This window comes from Colobus angolensis, unplaced genomic scaffold, assembly GCF_000951035.1.
Source record: "Colobus angolensis palliatus isolate OR3802 unplaced genomic scaffold, Cang.pa_1.0 Scaffold24, whole genome shotgun sequence".
NCBI classification, from domain to species: Eukaryota; Metazoa; Chordata; class Mammalia; order Primates; family Cercopithecidae; genus Colobus; species Colobus angolensis.
In genome coordinates this window covers 6717575-6736490 of record NW_012115599.1, presented here as the reverse complement: position 1 = coordinate 6736490, position 18916 = coordinate 6717575, and the positions used below count along the sequence as shown (strand labels likewise).

At 38.2% G+C, this 18916-nt stretch overlaps 1 long non-coding RNA gene across 1 annotated transcript in view; it reads right to left on the bottom strand.

Annotated features, from left to right (window-relative positions):
• LOC105514128 overlaps nucleotides 1-16147 on the bottom strand; it is a 94805-nt gene extending 78658 nt beyond the window's left edge. Inside the window, exons 1-3 of the long non-coding RNA XR_001002136.1 lie at nucleotides 16056-16147; nucleotides 6060-6114; nucleotides 3327-3384 (exon numbers count right to left, since the gene is read on the bottom strand). This is a non-coding gene — a long non-coding RNA (uncharacterized LOC105514128). The remainder of the gene's footprint in view (nucleotides 1-3326; nucleotides 3385-6059; nucleotides 6115-16055) is intronic.
• Nucleotides 16148-18916: the final 2769 nt, after the last annotated feature.

Genomic DNA, 18916 nt, shown 5'->3' with positions numbered 1-18916 from the left:
AACCCGGGAGGCGGAGCTTGCAGTGAGCTGAGATCCGGCCACTGCACTCCAGTCTGGGCGACAGAGCGAGACTCCCTCTCAACAACAACAACAACAACAACAACAACAACAAAAAGAGTTCTTAACTTAACCTGAGCTCCATAGATGAGCTTCCAAAACTCTGTGAACCTCATAACCCACAATTGTTTGCAAAATCATGCTACACATTTTTCTGATGAAAGATTTCATGAAATTTATCAGATTTTCATGAAACTCTATGACCCATAAAAAATAAGAACCAATGCTCCGGCCAGGCTCAGAGGCTCATGCCTATAATCCTAGCACTTTGGGAGGCCGAGACGGGTGGATTGCCTGAGCTCAGGAGTTCAAGACCAGCCTGGGCAATACAGTAAAACCCATCTCTACTAAAATACAAAACATTAGCCAGGTGTGGCAGCGTGCACCTGTAGTCCCAGCTACTCAGGAGGCTGAGGCAGGAGAATTGCTTGAACCCAGGAGGTGGAGATTGCAGTGAGCCGAGATCACGCCACTGTACTCCAGCCTGGGCCACAGTGCAAGACTCCATCTCCAAAAAGAAAAAAAAAAAGCAACCAATGCTCCTAAGTTCCTCCAACTTCTAGGCATGACTATTTTTCTGGGATATTAAGGAATCAAGGCGACTAAAGGGATGACAGGTAGAAAAGGGGAAGAATAAGCCATGGCTTCTTGCCTAGTACAAGTGGAGGCAACATGAAACCACAGCTTTCAAGTACAGAATTGTACAAAACTGAGTTCACAGACGGGCTGAAATGAAAGCAGCTTTCACAACCCTCAGGTTTGCCACTTCTCAGATAAATAATGCAGAATCATATGTAGGGTTGCTCCTAAATATTTGAAGCAAGGCACTGAAAGCTGTGTATTACTGAGATCTGTAGGTTTAACCTGATTGATATTATCCATGTATATTTAATTAAGCAACTTCTATATGCCAAGTATAGTATCAGACACCAAAGATATGCTGGTGAGCTGAACAGGAATTAGAAGGAAAGAATAGGCAAGACTTGATTCAGCCAAACTTGTAAGGGAACTGGGATACAATAAAATCTCTTTGCACTTTTATGTTAATCACAAATTACCACAAAGCCATAGAATTTTGGAACTAGAAGAAAACTTGATGATTACCTAGTTCAGTCCTTCCATTTTCTAAGGACTTTGTTCAGGGTTATTCAGTTCAAGTGGCAATACTGGGATTGAATCCTAGGTTTTCTTTCATCTAGCCCATTTATTTACCCTCTATTTTAAATTGTGGCTCCATAACCTATCTATACCCTTTTATTTCTAGAGTCAACTGATTTCAAAAATCCCTTCAGCCTCCCAAATACCTAGATGCCAATAGAGAATTCCTCAAAATTCTCTCTCCAAACATCAAGATACCCATTCCACATACCAAGAAGAAAGAAAATTTAGAATTTATTGTAAAGTATACAATTGGTTGGTATCAATATACCAGCCAATACAATTGGTCTTGATGAGGAGGGTGAAAAAGTTATTGATGATAATGATGATGACAATACTATCACTAATGAAAATGGCACCTAACATTTTTAGCTTGCTCAAGATTAGATCCTCATACTTGTCCTCTGAGAGGTCATGATTTTCACTATATAACATGGACATTCTAATTCAGGTATATTGATACCAACCGATTACAAATTTAGAAAAATTTCAATATTGAAATCCAGCTTTTGCTCAGAAAAAGAAGCATCTCTGGCTCTTTAAAATTACAGTCTCAACTGGTCCACTCGCTCATGATGTCATATACAGTTTGACGTTGTCTGGGCAACCTGGTAAACATACTGCTTCCTCCATTGTTTAATTCCCTTCCCTGAGTGAGATCCTTAGGCAACCAGGCTTCATTAGTTCAGGTGCTAGCCTCAGGGAACTACTTGTTTTAATTAGAGGGATGAAATGGCATTTTAATTGTGCACAATGATTAATAAACATGCTGAGCTGCTGCATAATGATCTGCAGCTTGAAGAGCTTTCTCCCTTATTCCTGATATCTACATCCATTAACTGATTGTTATCCAGGTGGAGAGCTGTTGAGCTCTTCCTCCAACCAAACTGCACACTGTCTGTCCTCCAATTTTTCTGCTAATAACAATTATTATAACTAAGTTCCATTAATTTTTGTGGTAACAGAGAGACAAGACTAGAATGGAGAGAGCTTACAAAGTGCTATACTGCCTATGTAATTTATTTCAGTGAACTTTCCTGTAAAAGGGAGATAATAATATGACCAACCTGACAGGGCTTTGCAAAGATTAAATGAGATAATGTATGCAAAACTGGCCCAGAGTAGGCACCCTGAAAATGTGAGGTGCCATGATCATTAGTAGTAGTAGTGTTATCATCATCATCATGAATAACTTCTTCACCCTCATCAATTTCATCATCAAGACTATAATCTTCCTCAAGATTAGATACTCATGTATTTCCTCTTATAGGTCATAATATTCAGTATATAACATGGACATTCTAATTCAGGGATCACTTTCTAAGGTGTGGTGGTTGACTGAAGATTTTCCCAATTTCTCCTTTACATTGTATGAAAGTAGTTTGGAATGACTTATGGGAAATGTGTGCAAAGAAAGTTACATACTATAGAGACTTAATATCACCCCCTAAGTAGTTAAATAAAATACTTGCTGCATGTCTGAACTTCAATGAAAACAGAAACTAAAGAATTAGATGATAAAGTGACTTACTTTACAAAGCTTCATCTGCTTGGCATTTATAATACTTTTATTGGCTACCATTATAGTTTGGTGACTCCTTATAGCATTACAGCTTTTTTCCCTAGTTGCAGACACTAGTATATTGTTTGTTTTGTGTTTCCTGGAAATTGTTCCTCAAGGTCATATATCTATCTCCGAATCTTTGACTTTACTTGATTTGAGGGAAATAATTCTGGAGGAAACTGAGGGCAGCTGCCACAATTCACCATTTGTAAATGGTTATTGCGATGTTGGATATTACACAATTGATCCTATTTCTTAGCTTGAATTATTAAAGACACTATTTTTAAAATAGGCCAGCTGTTCTACTGACGTACTTATCTTTATTTTTTGACATATTACCATAACTGCACACCAATACAACTCACTTATGCCCAAGAAAAGTAGTTATGACTGAGCATGTTAAAAGCTAAATATAAAACTGCTTTCTCTCCCACAAAATGTTAAGGATTTCATAGAAACAAGTCTGCCCCACTGAAGATGTCTTCCTGTACACAGTCATTATGGTTCAGTGAAGCAGATATGATTGATTACACAGGCCAAATTTTACCTTGCCTCCAGGGCGCTCCTAATTCTTGCTGTTATTTCCTTTAAAGGCACACAATTGTCTGCAAGAGTCAAAGACGAAAGGTGAATGAACTCTTTTGGCCATGGTAGAGCAGAGAGAAAGGTTTTGGAACAGATACTGAACCTGAAATATCTAAGACAGCACAGAAGGAAAAAGAGGACTGAATGCATTTTTCTTATTTTCCTATTTCCTAGCAAGGAAGTCTTTAAAATCACTCACCTGAAGTTACACTAAAATATATATATACACTTATTATAATGGTCAACATTGAAAATACTGACCATATGAAATATTGTTGAGGATGTGGAGAAACTGAAACTCTTTTTTTTTTTTTAATTATACTTTAAGTTCTAGGGTACATGTGCATAACGTGCAGGTTTGTTACATATGTATACTTGTGCCATGTTGGTGTGCTGCACCCATCAACTCATCAGCACCCATCAATTCGTCATTTATATCAGGTATAACTCCCAATGCAATCCCTCCCCCCTCTCCCCTCCCCATGATAGGCCCCGATGTGTGATGTTCCCCTTCCCGAGTCCAAGTGATCTCATTGTTCAGTTCCCACCTATGAGTGAGAACATGCGGTGTTTGGTTTTCTGTTCTTGTGATAGTTTGCTAAGAATGATGGAACACAGCAAGCAGTGACCTACATTTTACAAACAGTGCAGAGATTTCTGCAGGGGAGTAGAGCGCAAGAGTAAAATGCTAGAACATTTTTGGAAAACAGTTTTGCACTTTCTTAAAAAGTTAAACATGCAACTACTAGGCAATCCAGCATTCCACTTCTCTGCATGAACCCAAGAAATGAGAGCAGGTGTCCATACAAAGACTTCGACACAAACATTCATAGTAGCTTTATCTGCAATCGGCAAAAATAAAAAGCCAAAATGTTTCTTCTTAACCAGGGAACAGATAAACAAACTGTGCATCTAATGAAATACTACTCAGAATGAGAAAAGAATGAATGATTGATGCATGCAATAGCAAAGATGTATCTCAAAATAATTATTCTCAGTGAAAGAAGTTAGACAAAACTGATATCTATGGTGGCAGAAAACAGTGCAGAGATTTCTGCAGGGAAGTGGAGTGCATGAGTGGTTATAAAGGAGCATGAGGAAACTCTTGGGAATGATGAATATGTTTGTTATCTTGATTGCAGTTAGTTTCATGAATGTATAACATGTCAGAATCCAAATTGCACACTTTCAATGCATACAGTTTACTGAATGTCAATTATAGCTCAGTGAAACTGTTAAAGTAAATAAATCAGTTTCTTAAAATTTTTTTAGCATAGTTATCTGTTCTAATGGGACTGGTTACAATATAGTGTATTAATCTTTGGTGAATATATATAGATACATGTTTTTCTATTAAAGGCTATCAATGTAAAGAGATGAGTTCAATAAACCAATACCATTATGTCAATATAGACACAATTAGGATATTAGGAAGACTTTTCTCAAGTAAACAACCATAGCACTAAAAACATAGCTATGTAAAGATGCTTGTGGTAAACTCTTTGACCATTTGGGATGTTTTGAAAAACCAGCTGGTAATATTGTGCTAAATTAAGGCCTTAGATTATTTTTCTGATTTTCTCTCCAATGATAGAAGAGCTATAAGGAGAGATTTTTCTGGAGTATCCAACTTAGTACCCTCCCTACTATTCTCAGCCCAACCCTGTGGCATAGCAGTCAGTCAATCCCAGCTGTGCCAACCCTGTGGCATAGCAGTCAGTTAATCCTAGCTGCAGATTTGCTGACTTGGTGGTGATCTCTATGAGTCGATCTATTAATGAATTCTTTATTACCAATGATTTTTTTTTCTTTATACAGCTTACCTTTAGTCTTCTCAACCTCACCTGAACTTCCTTCCCATTTCTCTGTAGCCTTTACCATGTTGAGTTATTACAGAGCAGTTTAAGAATACTGATTGAATGAATGTCTACATTTTAAATGTACTATTGCTTTCAAAATATCTCAAGCCCTCAACACCTACACTAAAATAAAATGACTCTTAAAAAACGGTTTGTGAGAAATTTAATAACTTGGTAAAGAAAAGCTATTTAAACATAATGTAGACTAATATATATTCACAAAACTGTCAAGCCAGATGTGCATATATTTCTATTACTACTAAATTTATATTATTTATTAATATTCTTTAATAATCAAGAAGCCATAGATTACAATATTTTAGATAAATCTATACTAACTGATTAGGTTCATGTTATTTTTCTCTCTTTGTTAGGAATGCAACACATTTATTGAGTGCTTATTAATAAAAACTATCAGAACAATAGTTAAAAATCATTTGTGTGATGAAAGAAAGAAAAGAGACAAAAAAGAGAAAGGAATTGTATCTGTATGTACTTTTCTACTTTATCAGTTGTAACATGCATTGCTTGGATTATTTTAGATTCTTCACTTTAGTTCTCAATCTTGGCTGTACCTTTCAGATTCACCTGATCTTGAAAAAATGTTGAATGTCTGGGTCTCACTCCAGACCAACTGAATGAGAATATATGGGAATGGGCCCAAGGACTGATGTTTTTGATGCAAAGAGGGATTTGCAAACTCCTCTTAAAATGTGCAAATTAATAACATGTTATTAGGGTGGCCCTAATCTTCTCATCAGATATTGATATTTCCTTGATGTCAGCTTTCCTCTTATTCTCCGGTTGTTTTGTCTGTCATATCCACCATGACTTACATTTTGGCAGCCTTCTGGTTCTTCCCTCAGTCTGCTCCCTCACTCCAGAAAAGCCCTGTAAGAAAACAGAGTCATAGTAAGCAGTGGAGACTTTAGTGAAGATGCTGCAGGACGATCAGGATACTTTGTATCACATATCTTACAACCACATGACACTTGCCACACTCCAAAGTCCTGTCTCCCTTAATACAATTGAGATTTTTTTTCTACTGAACCAGCATTTTATAGAAGAAAAATTAGAACAAAGTATACAAGTTTCCAAAGCAATTCCCCTCCACCCCAAACCTGTATATTCCCAGGCAAAAACAAAAGATCATGCAGTTAATAGGTCTTCGCATTTTTAGAAAACATTTTAATCACCATGTTATTATTTGAGCATGCCTTTGCACTGCTATACTCCAAGTGGCTTATCAAAAGCTTCTCCCAAACAGACTTAATCATCTCCACAAGAGGAACCTTAGTACCAACTGGTAAGATAATAAAATAGTCTTCATATCATTTTATGGACATATATTCATGTTGCCCAAAAATTAAGAAAAAATAAAGGTTACTCTTATGTTAAGAAAAGCAAATAATTCAGAGCTGGAAAAGGGAACAGTGACAGCAGAGTAGGGTCACTATAGTTAACAACAATGTATTGTATATTTCAAAATACCTGACAGAGAGGACTTGAAATGTTCCTAACACATAGAAATGAATAGAGGTGATAGATACCCCAAATTCCATAATTTATCATTACACATTCTATGTATGTAACAAAATATCACATATGCCTCATATATATGTATAAATACTATGTATCAGTAAAAAAATTTTAATTTTAAAAATTAAAGAGAATACGAAAGAGATTAACAAAACAAGTACAGCTGCCAAAATATGAAGCCAGAAAGGATGGAATGGAAACAACTAGTGTCAATCTTGTAGCTCACAATCAATAGTTTTAGAGTTCCAACGTGGATTTACATTTTAAAAACTTGGGGTACCATCCCCATTGACACTGATTAAGTAGGTCTGGGATTGGACCAAAACTGACATTTTTCCCAGCTCCCATAGGATTCTGATGCAGATCACTGACATACCTCATTTTGGGATTTCAAACTGTGAAGTGCATAAGAATCATCCGAGGATCTTGGTGAGATTCAGATTGCACTAATGGTAATGCGTAAGGATGAGGCCTGAGATTCTACATTTCTAACAGGGTGCTGCCAATTATATGACCTATGTGTCACACCTTTATGTCAAGGTAGTAGGATTTTGAAAATTGGGTTTGGGTGTGTTATAAATATGATTTGGATTGGGCTCCATCAAAGATTATTTCATTGAAAAATCTCTTGGATTTCTTGCATTGCCCAGTGCATCTCTTCTCTGCCCTGGCCTGACCCAGTTCTTAAGATTTGCTCCCCATTACAGAGCTAGTTAAGCTACAGTTAACAACTGTGGATTCAATAAGTCCTTCTCTTTCCTTATTTAATATAGATTTGGTTATCATCTATGATAGTGATTGGTAAATGACTACAGGTAGGCCAATCTGGCTGCTGCCTCTTGTTGTAAATAAAGTGTTATTGAACACTGCCACATCCATTTGTTTACGTATTACCAATGGCTCCTTTCCTACCATAATGGGAGAGTTCAGTAGTTACCATAGAAACCATGCAGCTGACATGATCATATATGATCTGGTTCTTTACAACAAATTTTGATGATCCTTGACCTATGACAATTCACGGTCTTCTAAGCTTTATTTTCTGCAATTAACCCAGAATTATTTTTAGCACAAGATGTAGTCAAGAAAAGGAGGAAACGTTTTTTATTAATTCTGAGGTTTTCCGCAGATCTCAGGAATTTCAGTTTCTCTTGCCTTGTACAACTGAATGCCCTTCATTCACTGCTGCTATTTGATTCACTTATACATGTGTTTTGTTCTTTTATTTGATAAGTAGCTATTGACTTATTAAGCTTTTAAGTAGTGATAGAGATAATCAGAGGACACAAAGATCATTTTATGTTTGGTCATGAGAAAGTCTTTATGGAGAAGATGGGAAATAACTTTGCTATTGAAAGGAAGCGTAGACATGCAATTGCAAAGAAGCAGAGAGAGGTAGGAGGATGAACAAATAAAAAAGAGTCAGAATACTCAAAAGGTATTCAATAAGCGAGCAAGTACTCTGCATAACTATATTGGAGTGTTCATACAGGACAGTGGGACACAGGACTACACTTTAAAACACCTTGAAAACCAGTGTAAGAATTTGCAAGAGTTCTTAGGTTCTTGCGACTCAGTGTGGTCTCCAAACCAGCATGGGCATGCCCTAGGACCTTCTTAGAAATGCAGATTTTCTGCCCAGCCCCAGACCTACTGAATCAGATTCTATATTTTCACAAGATCCTCAGATCATCTGCATGCCAGTTCAAGTCTGAGAAGCACTACTCTAGGAGAGAACCACTTGTGTAGTGGTGAAAGTGCTGTACTGGGGCTCCTGAAGATTCCAGAGCTATCATTCACAAACTGCGTGTCTTTGGACAAATCCCTTAAAATCCCTAAGCTTGTTTGCTCATATGTGAAATGATTATATTTGAGCCTTCCAACTCTGAAACTCTGTTCTCTCATTCAATGGACACCAACTAAAGGGAGATTGTGATATGAGAGGGGATATAAATACAGTTATGCTTTACAAAGACCTGTGTAAAGACTGTTTCAACATAGATTTGAGATGGAAAAAAAGAAGACAGAAACTGGAATACTAGTTAAAAACGCAGTGTGGAATTCTAAACCTGAGGTTATAAAAATATAAAAATATACTTTTGTGTAAAATTATTCGCTATTATAGATACCTTCTTAGTATTAGCATTACATTCCATTGTCTACATTTTTTATTACATTCATTAAACTATGTATGACACAGGTCATGCCACAAGAAAGTGAGAATAAGTGAGGGGGGCAAGGGAGAGAAAATGAGAGAGAAAGAAAGGGAGAGAGAAATTGAAAACAATTTCCCAGAACCAGGCAGTAGCAAAGAAGGCCAAGCAATTGCAACAAATGTGTTTAAAAGTCATACAATGGATTGTTTTTTAATTGGCACTCCATTGATATGGCTGATATCTCTCCGATTAGAATATTGTTACAAAAGTTGTAGGGCTCTAGAAAGGGAAATCCTCATGCCTCGCTCAAAACTAGCTACAACATCAGCATTGCAAAAGGCATGAAATTATTTTTAAAGGCATGAATGAGTTGACAAAATACTGATTTTTTTCACTCCCAAAGAAAATTTTACTTTAATATATTATGTTGCCTAGTGGCCCACTGGGGGATTTATAATCTGTCTTTCTTTACTTTTTAAAAAACATCTTTATTATAAAAATTTCTTCCAGTCCACATGAAGTATCTTTAGCCATCTCTTCCAGATAAATACAGTGTCTATTTGAATTGATTGAATTCAACGGATTCATTTCATGATTTTTTATTTATGTTCTCCCACATTTAAAATAAATAAGGTTAATACTGATAGAACAAGGCTGTATGGGTCTTAGAAGGATCTACTTTTTTCATCGCACCTCTTTTGTTCCATCTTGCTTAGCAAATCAGATGCTAGATATATTTTGATTAGTTTGTACTTTAATGGATCATGTATGGAGGGTCCACCTTTCACATTGGGGCCATTAATTTTTCTTGAGTCTGATGGAAAAAACAGGTAGAGCTTTTTTTGTGTGCTGATTGAAAAGTGATGGATTATTTTCATGTGGTAAGAAACACAATGTTTTCTTTAGCACAGCAGGATATAATGTTTGCAAGGTCTAACAGTGAAATATTATGCATATCTGCCACTGGCCAGCTGCCAGAAATGGAACAGCAAAATCAGAGGAGATTTTGAATTTGAATCTTAAAACCAGTACAGCCTACGAAAAAGTTAATGAGCCATTCTAAGCAGAAAAAGCTTTTATACTAATAGATAGTGCCCACCATACATGCCTGCATTTAACAAGATGGTAAATAATTATTCATTTAAATGTTACCTTGAACTTTATTTCAAGAAAAAAAGATATTTATTCCTGGTAATTTCCAATAGGCACTGCTGCAAGATTTTTTTTTTCCCCCTCCCAGTTCGAGGACCCATGACATTTCCTTCCTGGTGAAAGTAGAATCATTTTCCATACAGTATTTGTCCTCTTGTGGCTGAAAAATTGATTCACCGAAAATTTTATTCCACCATTATTTAGTATTGAAAACTGGCATTTTCAAATCAATACCTAGAATTATGAAAAAGCTTTGAAATGTCATAAGAAATAACTATACAAACATAATCTTAAAAGGTGGGTAAAGGGGATGTTTTGAATTTGCTGAATGTCTTGAGCTCCTTTGCTTTCAAAGTCAAGGATCTAGCACTGGGGATCCTTTCTGCTCTTAGCATTTATTTCTGCCATGATAAACTATTGGTATATTAAGGAAAACACAATCCACATGTTCATTTATAACCAACTCATCAAGATGTTATTTTCTAGAAATATTTGATATCTTAGTAAATATTTGATATATTAGAAAGTTGGAGCCTTCTTTTCTAGGCTTTAAAATTTTATTTCGTGTTATTTTATCCTTCTTTTTAAGGGCCAGAACATTTTATTTAGTAGGCATTGAAAGGAATTTGGGTCTATCAGGGCACCGGCTCCACTTTAAATAAAAAAGCTACGCAATCAATACGGAAAATATACTATATATTTCGAGAAAATATACATGGTATTACTACCCTCTTGTAAATGGAAAAATCCAATGGGAAGAGACATTTGCTACATCTTGACGCTTTATGTATTTTATATTACTGTATTTCAATCTCCATTTTAAAGATGGTGTTATGACCTTAAATTATAGGCTCTCACTTTTAAGACCATAATAATCTCCCAGTGCTGCAACTCTGCAGGGAGGAGAACTGATGTTCTGTCCCCTAGAAACATAGCAGGTGGAAGAGAAGAGAAGAGAAGAGAAGCCCTGATGCACTGTCACAGCTCACATCCTAAAGTCACAATTGAGACATGCTTATGACAAATCCAATCCGGCCATCCCACCACCTGAGTTACACCACCAGGTGTTCTGTTTTCCTGGAAGCTGCATTAACTCTTCTGGTCCTCTAGGGTACTGAAAAGTAATTTACTGATACGTCACCCCAAATGGTGCTCTTGTGGTCCAAGGTCTGGTCTGTCTCCAAATTGACACAAAGCCTCAAAGACCTGCTAGAAGTAGCTTATAAATTAGGGCACTATGGTTTATCTTCCAGAAACTATTTTCTAAATGTCATGTATCACAGAGTCATTTTTTATCTGCTTAATAGATTATTTTAAAGAGCTTAGAGATCACATAGTCCATACATTAACCTGTTAACAAACCCCCAAAATCTTAATTTAAATTAAAAAAAAATGAAGACCCATAAAGTATGAAAAAGAATGCGACATAAATTCAAATGTTTCCTTGTAAGTTTGCTACACAACACTCACACATGACAGGAGATGCACTCTTGGTTTAAAAAAGGAAATCAATTCTACAAGGGCTGCCCATATATTGGAATTATGTTAATTGAATCTGTTTTGTTCAAATGGTAAAAGTTTGACTTATTAACTAGAAATATATTAAAAATTAGAAATAAAAGATTGAAGCGCCTCAAAGAATATATTAGTAGAATGCTTGAGTACATAAACAAAGTAGATAATGTCAATTCTTAAAACATCTACATTTTAAACAAATACGTGAATTACGCTAGATACAATCCAACAAAACTAATAGTGATGTTTAGCCTGCACTGAAACTAAAAGATAATATTTAAAATTTATAGGTTCAGCCGGGAACTGTGGCTCACATCAGTAATCCTAGCACTTTGGGAGGCTTAGGGTGGGGAATCACTTGAGACCAGTAGTTCAACACCAGACTGGACAACATGGCAAAACCCTGTCTCTACTAAAAATACAAAAATTAGCCAGGTATGGTGACACACGTCTATAATCCCAGCTACTTGAGAAGCTGAGGCACAAGAATCGATTGAACCCCAGAGGTGGAGTCTGCAGCGAGCCAAGATCTTGCCACTGCACTCCAGCCTGGGTGATAAAGAGAGACTCAGTCTCAAACAACAACAACAACAACAACAACAAAATTCATTAAATTTTTAAAAAATCTAGAAGTGCAAGGGAAAATAACTTTAAGTTTTCTTATTTTCACAGAAAATTTTTTAAAAAGGAAGGAAGGAAAGAGAAGGGAGGGAGGGACGGAAACATAGCTATGCTGGGATGCAGAGCTGACATGTTAAATGATAATATGGGTGTGTCCACTATGATTAAATTAAGATTATAGAGTCTATATGTACAAAACAACTCAAAAGAACACACAATATATAGTGTGTATTTGTGTATGTTTTGATACTGTATATGTAATATATATTGTAAGAATGAAAAACTACAATTTTTGTTTTTTATACATCATCTATAATTTTCTTGTTCCTGATGTCCATTTTTCCCTGAGTTGTTGCTCATGATAATCATGTTCCTATATTTTGTATTTGATGATGTTATTTGGTGATTAGCATGTCCTTCTGGTTCATCTATTTAGCCTATACATTCCAAGTGGTGCTGCTTCAGGTGCATGCCATCTTCTCTCTTGGCCTTCACTTTGTCCTCTGAAAACCCTTAAATAGAACCAACTTATTAAAGAAACAACTGGCCTCTCCTGTATTTAATATTTAAGGGGGTAGAGATTTAAATTCAGGGCACAATAACTACACAAAGTACTTAGATAGGTTGTTATTATTTAAATGTCTGAATGAAATTTAATTTGTAATTTAGGACTTTTCCAGTCTTTCCTACATTTTATAATATATTTAACCTAAGCAGCTAAAGTCTGAGCATGAGAAAGAATCATTCATAAATACAGACGGTACAATGAAGAGCTCCACTGAACATTGCCCAAGCTCGTGAAGTTGAAAGCAGAGTGGCTGATTAGCTATACACATATTTTTAATAATCACAGAGCAAGCATATTTTGTTACTGCATAATCAGATGCCTTAGGTATGTCAAATATACTTTTTCCACACGACCAAAGTAAGAATTTGCAAGTAAGAAAAGCAATCACAGTTCAATTACATGCCTGTGATTATAAAATACTAAAACAAGTCAAGTTTCTTTTTTCTAATATCAAATTTGAACATAACCATATTTTCCTAAGAGCAATTTTCTAGTATTGAAAACCACGACTACCCTTTTGTCAGAAAAAGTGTTTGAGGATATTCCTGATACTGTTAAGGCTTTTTCTTATATGTTCTGGGCATGTTCTCTCTTCCTGAACTATTTTGGTAACTTATAGAAGTTGAATCTATATTTAAGAATAGTCACTGCCCTCCTGTAAATTCAAGAAACTCACAAGGGGACCTGGATTTTAAATATCGTTTGTGCTTTTGAAATCTTAGTGAAACTAAGAGTTTTCAACCCATAAAAATTTTAACTAACACATAAAATTCATTCAAATCTCTTAAAACCTTAAAAGTGATAGACTTCTATTTCACCCACACAAAAGAAAGCAATAGTGAAATTTTAGCTGATAAATATTAAAATGCTTCCTTCATTAAGGATTGTAGTTTTCAATGTTTTTATACTAAAAATCAACTGACAGATCTTTTATGAATATTGGGAAAATCATCCTTAGCTTTTTTGCAGCCCAGCAAAGAGGCAGAAGGAATCATAATATGCGTTTTGGAAAGCTGCGTGGTGATAAAAAAGAGTCCCATGGTAAGAGCAGACGGAAAATGGTCGTTATTATTAATTTAGAAAAACAAAAGAGCAGCCCAGCATTTCAGTAATGTGGCAAGTTGTGTGCTCTTGAAGGAGAGAGGGTTTTATAATTGGATTTTAGGGTAATTTAGAAGACGAGATAAGATGTAATGGTTGTGTATTAGAGGTTAGAACTACAACAGAAACCCATAATGTAAGGGTTCACTGCACTGGGGGACAACAGAACAAAGAGAAGCAGCGCCAACCGAAAACGGCCCCAGTGAGAAGCAACAAGGTGAGGCTGGGGGGAGCCAGCGAACGGGGTTCCCAGTGGGTGCCAGCAGGGACGCAGGCTCAACCCACAGGCTTTTCTCAGAATGCTTTTTCTTTAGTGACCTGTCACTGTCCCACCGCTCCTCCTCCCTACCTGCGAGTTCAGCGGGCGTTTCTTTCTTCCCTGCAGCCCAGCAGTCAGACCTGAGCAGCTGCCACCCAGACTTCCACCCTCAGCAGGCTGTCCTGAGGCTCCGTCCAGGCTCCCCTGACACCACCCACACACCCACAGTTCCCCCCCACACACCTACCACATATACACACACCTACAGATACACACACACACACACACATAAACACCCACAGACACACACGTAAACGCCCATATACACCCACATACACACACCCCACATACATACACACACTTCCCACACACCCCATTCACATACACACCCACATGAACACATACACATATTTCCCCCATACATACACAGCAACCCACACATCATACACACACTCCCCCTACAAACACATACATGCCCCACACATAGACACCCACAGTCACACCGACTTTCACCACACACACCCCACACACATACCCACTCACACAATACACACCCCACACACATACACACCCACCAACATACATACACACCACACACACATATACCCCCACATACATACACACACTCCCCACACACACCTCACTCACATACACACCCACATAAACACACACATATACTTCTCCCATACACACACATACACACCCACATACACCCCTCCACACACACACATACACTCCCCCCACACACATACACACTGCACACACATATATACCCACATAGTCATACCCACACTCCCCACACACACATCCCACACACATACCCACATGTACACTCACATACATGCACACCACACACTTACACACCCCTCACATACACTCCCCACACATACCACACACACACACATAAACACAGATATACATACTTCCTCTAACACCACATACACACACCCACACACACCCCTCCACATGCACATACACATACTCCCCACACACACACCCCACACGCATACACACCCAAATACACCCACGCCCACACACACCTCACATACATACACACACTTCCCCCACACACATACACACCCACAGACACACATACCCCATACACACATACACACCCACATATACCCACGTCCACATACACACACCCCACATACATATACACACCACACACACATGCACACCCACACAGACACACAATACTTCCCCCACACACATACACACCCACACACCCCACATAATACATACCCACACACACCGCCCACACACATATACACACCACACACCCCACATAATACATACCCACACACACTGCCCACACACATATACACACCACACACAGATACCCACATACATCCCCCAAAACACAAACCACACACACACAGATATACACACCCCACACATATACCCACATACAGACACACATACTCACGCATGCACTTACTCTCCTCACACACATATTCACCCTAAACACATACCCACATACACCCACCCATACACATATTCCCCCCACATATCCACATATACACAACCCCATACACACACACTCCCCACCCACACACACATCCACACACACCCATACACCCACCTTCCCCGACATCCACACACACCCATCCACACACACACTCCCCGCCCCCCACACACGCCACACACATACACACACAAACACACTCCTAACACACCTACACACATGCTTTCCGCACATATACACAGCACACTCACATCCATACCCCTCCACACACACGCACACCACCCCACACAGAGAACCAGGGCCTAACCTCTCTCTCTCTTCTATCCCAGCAACACTCAGCCTCTACCCACTGGCAGACAGAGAAAAGAATCTGAAGAAGAGTAAAACCTGCCTCCACCCACCCCACCCCCAATTTTTATTCCAAGCCTTGGGCAGATAAATGTACTTTTCCACCTGTTCATTGGGGTCCCTGTCCAGAGAATCCATCGCACAGGCTCCAGCTCTCAGGTAAAGGCCTCAGGTGAGAGGCTCTTTTTAGAGTTAAGAATCCAAGCCCGGAGGGGAAATCCTGTTTCTAGAAAGGGAGAGCTGTGTTGCTGGAGGGCGGTGGGAAGAGATGGGAACCTATGGGGTTGAATTCCTGCCCAGTCACCAGCGCTTGGCTACCCCCTGCTGGGCAGGAAGCTCTTGGCCTCAGACTCACACCATTATGCTCAGGGTCAAGTCCACTCCTAAGGCTTGGGACAGAATCCACTTACTTCCTGTCAAATTGTTATCACGCGTTCCCAACGTGAAGCTGGAGTGTGAAGTTACCTTCCAATCCCCAAGAGGTGTTAAAGGATTTTTTTCCCTCTGAGCCCTTTGTATGCCAGTTTAAGCAGAACAAATCTATTTATTTTTTGTGAGGATCAGTTTATTAAAAGCATGCACATAACTCAAATCGTATAGTAAAATGATGTTAGGCTTTGTTGAGCATGAAAAGTGTTCTCGCTCAAGCCCCATTTCCAACCCTTCCGTGCGTCATTTTCCCCTGAAGCAGAACATAGGTTATGTTAACAGGACCTCAGCCCAAAGGCCTAAAATCAGCTTAGCTCCCAGGCTTTCTCCAGCCATCCCTTCCCACAACCTGCTCTTTCCACCTCTCAGGAAAACCCCAGCTACACAATGTAGAAAACTGGCAAATATAAGCGGATGGGGAACCTATTTTTAACCAGATCAAGTTTTCAAATATAGATTAACACGTTTTAATTGTCCTGTAAACTATTATTCTTAAAGTCACTCTTAACAAAACCCAGACTTGCAGAAAGTTCTCTGCCATAACTGTAATGTGTATACACTATTAAGATAGTTATGAAACCTCAGACACATTTGGAAGACGTGGCTTAATAGTGCCTTTAATACAAAATAAAATAAAGTAAAATGTAAATAAAAAGGGATTAGTTGTTATAAGCTGTGACACAGCTGCAGCGACGGAAACTGAAGAAACATGTAAACAGAGAGGGCTTTTAGTCACTCAGTGACCCAAATGTCTTTTTCAGACTCTCACAATTCTAATTCTGACATACTCATTCATTTCATTTATTTTGCAAACCAAGCAGAAATGAAACGGACATTCAGATTAAGTAAACAGGGGCTTTACATGTAGCCACTAAGCTGCCAGAGAGAAAACTTTTGGTTTACATGGAGTGTAAGGGTAAAGAAACAATGTCAAAACTGCATCCCTTCTTGCATTTATTGGCATGAAGTGAAAATCCAAATATATTCACCAACAAATTAATAAAGGGTGAACAGGCTGCTAACCTTGCATGGTGCGTTAAAGTGTCAGAGCACTTGAACTCTACATCATAGCACAGCCTCGGAAATAAACATAAACGTTTCTCTCTGTCAGAGGGGGGTAAATAAATGAGGATTTGGCTAAATCTCTGGTTGTTTTGCTCCCATGTTGTGGCCTAGAATAAGCCCTACACTCTTTCCAGCTGAAGTTGACTCCACTTGATACCTTAAGCAAATGAGAGAAAAGACAAGGGTGGCAGTGTAGGAAGGAACTGGCTTGAGATTCTCCTTTCTTATTAGTTAACAGAGTTGTCAGTGAGTGAGAATGCAGGATACAAATTAATGCCTTTTCAAAAGCCTTCCCTCTAGTCCTGTTTTTTTCTTAATGATCCCTTTGTCAATTACTGTTGTCTGGGTGTAGCCTTATAATAGTCATGTTCAGATTGATTACCAAGGTTGGGTGAAATGGCAGGGTGGGGGTGGAGGGAGGGAGGAACAAAGAGATAAGCCTATCTCTGATAAGCCTAGGAAGCTCTTAACTGAATTTAAGTAACCCTTCCCCCTTCCTCAATGGGAAAAACTTGCCAGCCTTCCCACCAAGTTCTGCCAGATGATACTCAGTACTTTCATCTCAATGCCTGCTCAGCAAATTGAGTGATTTCTCTTCTCTAACTCTTGCTATCTGGTGACTCCAGCCCCTTTTTTCTTTGAGCCATTTCCTCTTTCCATTTTTCTTGAAAAGTTTTCTTAAATCCATACACATTAAACTAATAATGAAAAATGGAATGTAAATGCTATGGTTTGAATGCCCCCTCCAAACTCATTTTGAGATTTAATTGCCATTGTAACAGTATGAAGAGGTGGAGCCTTTAAGAAGTGATTAGGCCATGATGGCACTGCCTTCATGAAGGGATTAATGCTGCTATCACAGGACTAGGACTGGGTTAGTTATTGCAGGAGTGAGTTTCTGATTTAAAAAAAAAAAAAGATGAGTTCAGCCAACTTCCCTCTCCGTCTCACACACACTCACTCACAATATCATGCCGTCTGCCTTAGGATGACCCTTCCCAGAAGCTGGTGTCATGTTCTTAGACTTCCTAGCCTCAAGAACCATGAGCCAAATAAGTTTCTTTTCTTTATATATTACCCAGTCTGTGGTGTTCTGTTATAGCAGCAGACACAGACTAAGACAACAAGCAAAACTTAAATAGCAAAATGATGATGGAAGATGAAGGACTCTGAAGAAGAGAAAAATCAGTGGGATGAGAGAACATTTAGGCAGCTTCAGTAACAAGATGAAATGTGAACAAATAATAGAAAACATTATTTGAGTGATTATTATGTATCAGACACCATTCTGAATATTTTTATATGTATTATATCCTTTCACCCTCTTTATAACCCTATGAGATGACATTACTGTCGCTACTTTAGAGGCAAAAATGTATTGAGGCCTGGAAAAGTTAGAATTCAATAGCTTATCAGTGGTACAGCTAAGATTTGACTCTTGACCAGGGACTTGTAAAACTATGCTATGCTAA